The sequence below is a fragment of the Triticum urartu genome, chromosome 1A, assembly GCF_056163025.1.
Source record: "Triticum urartu cultivar PI428250 chromosome 1A, HENAU_Tu73, whole genome shotgun sequence".
NCBI classification, from domain to species: Eukaryota; Viridiplantae; Streptophyta; class Magnoliopsida; order Poales; family Poaceae; genus Triticum; species Triticum urartu.
Window position 1 is genome coordinate 151,704,798 of NC_141873.1, and position 4,811 is coordinate 151,709,608.

At 47.3% G+C, this 4,811-nt stretch overlaps 1 long non-coding RNA gene across 1 annotated transcript; it reads right to left on the minus strand.

Moving 5' to 3' along the window:
- Positions 1-569: 569 nt before the first annotated feature.
- LOC147990423 (uncharacterized) lies at positions 570-3,947 on the minus strand. The gene is made up of 2 exons (XR_015599397.1): positions 3,036-3,947; positions 570-861 (listed from the first exon to the last, which is right to left on the minus strand). It is a non-coding gene; the product is annotated as an uncharacterized LOC147990423 (long non-coding RNA).
- Between the last annotated feature and the right edge of the window lie 864 nt (positions 3,948-4,811).

The window sequence follows — 4,811 nt, forward strand, 5'->3', positions numbered from 1 at the left end:
CTCGAAATTGGTCTAGTATGTATAGCACCAGGGGCTGTGGGTGTAACAATGGTATTGATGTCCTCATCATCCTCCCCTTCTTGAAATGAAGTCGTCCTCGACGGAAGCTCATCATCCTCACCGAAATAAGGCATCAAATCTGCAATGTTAAAAGTGGGACTAACCCCAAAATCTGCAGGCAGCTCAAGTTTATATGCATTATCATTTATTTTCTCTAACACCTTAAAAGGACCATCAGGACGTGGCATTAGCTTTGATTTGCATGAATCAGGAAATCTATCATGTAACCAAATAAGATCTCCAGATGCAAACACAACATGTTTTCTACCCTTATCTCCAGCAAGTTTATATTTAGCATTCATATGCACAATGTTCTCGTTAGTTATCTCATGAATTTTTAAGATCAATTCAGCATGTTGTTTAGCATCAAAATTAACCTTCTTCGAAGATGGAAGAGGCAACAAATCAATAGGTTCACGAGTGTAACGCCCTCGATGCGGCTATATCTCCCACGTGTCGAAGCACGACTTAGAGGCATAACCGCATTGAAAGCAATGTCGCAAGTGAGGTAATCTTCACACAACCCATGTAATACAATAGGGGAAAAAGATACATAGTTGGCTTACAATCGCCACTTCACACAATTACATGAATAAGGCATTACATCATCCAGATACAATCAAGGTCCGACTACGGAACCAAAATAAAAGAAGAACCCCAAAACCGACACGGTCCCCTATTGACCCCAACTGGGCTCCACTACTGATCAACTAGAACGAAACAACACAAAGGACAAGATCTTCATCGAGCTCCTCCTGAGCTTGGTTGCGTCATCTGCACGGTCTCATCAGCACCTGCAAGCTGGTTTTGGAAGTATCTGTGAGCCACGGGGACTCAGCAATCTCGCACCCTCGCGATCAAGACTATTTAAGCTTATGGGTAAGGTAAAAGGTATGAGATGGAGCTGCAGCGAGCGACTAGCATATATGGTGGCTAACATACGCAAATGAGAGCGAGAAGAGAAGGCAAAGCACGGTCGAACAACTATGATCAAGAAGTGATCCTAGAACAACCTACGTCAAACATAACTCCAACACCATGTTCACTTCCCGGACTCCGCCGGAAAGAGACCATCACGGTTACACACGCGGTTGATGTATTTTAATTAGGATCAACTTCAGGTTTTCTACAACCGGACATTAACAAATTCCCATCTGCCCATAACCGCGGGCACAACTTTCGAAAGTTCATATCCCTGCAGGTGTGTCCCAACTTAGCCCATGACAAGCTCTCACGGTCAACGAAGGATATTCCTTCTAGCAGGAAGACCCGATCAGACTCGGAATCCCGGTTACAAGACATTTCGACAATGGTAAAACAAGACCAGCAACACTGCCCGAATGTGCCGACAAATTCCGATAGGAGCTGCACATATCTCGTTCTCAGGGCACACTCAGATGAGCTCTCCATACAACTAAAACCAAACCTCGAGTTTCCCCGAGGGGGCGCTGCACAGGACTCTAGTTTGGACCAACACTCAGAGGAGCACTGGCCCGGGGGGGGGGGGGTTTAAATAAAGATGACCCTTGAGTCTGCAGAACCCAAGGGAAAGAAAAGGCTAGGTGGCAAAAGGTAAAACCATTGTTGGGCATTGCTGGAAGAGTTTTATTCAAGGCGAACTGTCAAGGGGTTCCCATTATTACCCAACCGCGTAAGGAACGCAAAATCCGGGAACATAACACCGATATGACGGAAACTAGGGCGGCAAGAGTGGAACAAAACACCAGGCATAAGGTCGAGCCTTCCACCCTTTACCAAGTATATAGATGCATTAATTAAATAAGATATATTGTGATATCCCAACAAGTAAACATGTTCCAACAAGGAACAACATCTCCATGTTCCAACAAGGAACAAACTTCAATCTTCACCTGCAACTAACAACGCTATAAGAGGGGCTGAGCAAAGCGGTAACATAGCCAATCAACGGTTTGCTAGGACAAGGTGGGTTAGAGGTTTGACATGGCAATTTGGGAGGCATGATAAACAAGTGGTAGGCATGGTAGCATAGGCATAGCAAAAGAGCGAGCATCTAGCAAAGCAAAGATAGAAGTGATTTCGAGGGTATGATCATCTTGCTTGAAATCCCACAAGGAAGAAGAATGAGTCCATGAAGAAGACACGCGGACGTAGTCGAATGGGTCCTCACAAACGCGACGTTATCGGAACCAAACCGAAGAAACAACACCGGAAAGAAGCAAACAACATAGTAAACAACCACCACATAATCATGGCATGATGCACAATCAAGTATGATGCATGTCCGGTTTAATGAGGCATGGCATGGCAAAGTGCACAAACAATCCTACAAATTAAGTGGAGCTCGTTATGCAACGGAGTTTCATATTGAAGAAAACACCACATGACTTATTTAGTTCTCTCTCGTTTATGTACCCAACAATATTAAATGTTGTTAAACATGGCAAGAGGGTGAAGCAAAGTAAAACTACCTATCTAGTCAAGTTTAAATGAGGCCAGAAGTAACGATCAACAATTCTGGTAAATCCCCATATGCATATATTGGTTTGGTACTGATCTGCCCTAAACACAATTTTAGAGTTATTAAACATGCAAAGCAATGCCACCAAGTTAAACTATGCATTTTTCAACCCATTTACATATAAAGTTTATTAAATTTGGAGTTACGGTTATTAAGTTATGAATTAAAGCATTCTCGCATGGCATAGGAGCAAACTTAATCAAACAACATTTTAAATATTTTAAACATGGATGAAAACAACATATTATTAATCTACACAAAATTATAAGCATTTTTCATATATAAAACATTTTAATATGATGCACCGTTGATGAGTTATTAAATGCATGATCTAGAGGGACTAAACTGTAAAACAGGTTTACTGGAATAACTAGGAAAATCGTGGATCTGTAAAAAAAACATAAGTGGGCTGAAACGAACAGGGCCGAATAGCAGGGAAGAAGAAAAAAAATAGGAGGCGCTGGGAGATGCTCACCCATGGGCTTTGGCCCAAGGCGGTGGAGAGGGAGTAGAAGGGCCGGCCCAGGTGCGGTCAAAGCGAGGCGAGGCAGGTGAACAAGCTGCTGCTCTCGTCTCTGAACAACAGAAACAGCGGCAGCGGGAGAGACGAGCGGGTCCAAGTGTGGGGTCAACGAAGCAGAGGAAACGCGCGGGGCTTGGCACGGGGTTCGTCTTCCTCGCGTGCTCACACGCAGAAGCAGGAGGAGGCCGGGGATGGACTTGGGCGCGAGATCTTCGGCGTGATGGGAACCGGCCGGATCCGAGGCTAGGGTAGCGGTGGAGCTCCGTTCTGAGGCATCCCACGGCAGATCGGCGCGTAGATGAGGCAGGGCTCGCTGTCTTCGACAGAGGATAACAGCGGCAGCAGCAGGGGAGCAGGCGACACTACTGGGACTCCGGCAAGCTGGGGAGGTCCGGCGCGCGAGGAACGACATGGGAACGAGGGCTGGACGCGGGTCTGAGGTTCTCCAGCGCAGATCAGTCAGGAACTGCGGCGGCACAACGAGCTGGAGCTACGGGAGGCCATCCATGGCGGCGCTGCGAAGACAACAGAGAGAGAGCAACATGAGAGAGAGAGAGAGAGAAAAAAGGATGGGAAAAGGAGCAGGGGAGGAAGGGTGCGAGGAGGCCCGGCCTGGATTTGGCGGCGCACGGGGAGGTCCTGTTGGCGCTGTTGCTCGTCACCGGCGGGGACGGCTGGCTCCAAGGAAGACCCGAGAGGGAGGGGATCCAGGCGCGGTTCCTATCGATCCCAAAAAAAATGAGGGAGGCTACGAATGGTTGGGTGGATTGATGGATCGAGGGGAGATGGCTGGTGGTTGGTGCAGGGGAAGAGAGGATCCCGAGGTGGGGAATGAGTGCGGCGGCGGCTAGGAGGATCCCTAGAAATTAGGGATTTGGTCTGAGATTAGACTAGGGGTGGACTATATATAAACATCACGGATTAGGTTAGGGGCTAACTCGTCCCTACGATCAAAATCGTACGGTCGAGGATAAATATGTTAGGAAGTCCAATTAACAAAACGGAGACGTTTTGTAGATGTTTGGGGATGATCCGGACACAACGATAGCGACAGCCCGGGTCGGGTTCGGGACAACTTTCGGACGCGCGCGAGGGGGGGCTGCGGGCTGACGAGAGATGTTAGGTTGGACCTGGCGGTAAGTAGTGGGCTGTGTAGATGGTCTCGAGCTGAGAGAAGAGAAGAGAGGGAGGCCCGGCGACTGTTTTCGGAGACCGAAAACGTCCGACGTTAGACCGGCTATACTGCCGCTATAGTTTAACGGTTGGGCTATCAAACGAACTCCGAATGCGATGAAACTTGACAAGCGGTCTATCTACACTATAATAAGACCACACGTCAACTCTCATCCCATTCCGAGAACATCTTCCGGCCACTTATAAAATAATATTTCGGACATGCCGGGGGCGCGTGCAAGTGTGTCTGGGCTCGGAACGAACAACGAAAAGAACTGGGGGAAACCCGAACGGACGCAGGTTTTGAAAACATGATGATGGAATGCACATGATGACATGATAAGATGCAAGACGCAAGCAAATGACATGACAACAACAGCGAATAACTGGAAGACACCTGGCACATCGGTCTCGGGGCGTTACAATGAGGTAGGAAGCCTTACACAATTTCGAAAGGGCACATCTTAGTAGTAGAATGCAAAGAATGATTATAAGCAAATTCAATATGAGGCAAGCATTTTTCCCACGTTTTCTTGTTATTCTTCAAAACTTCCC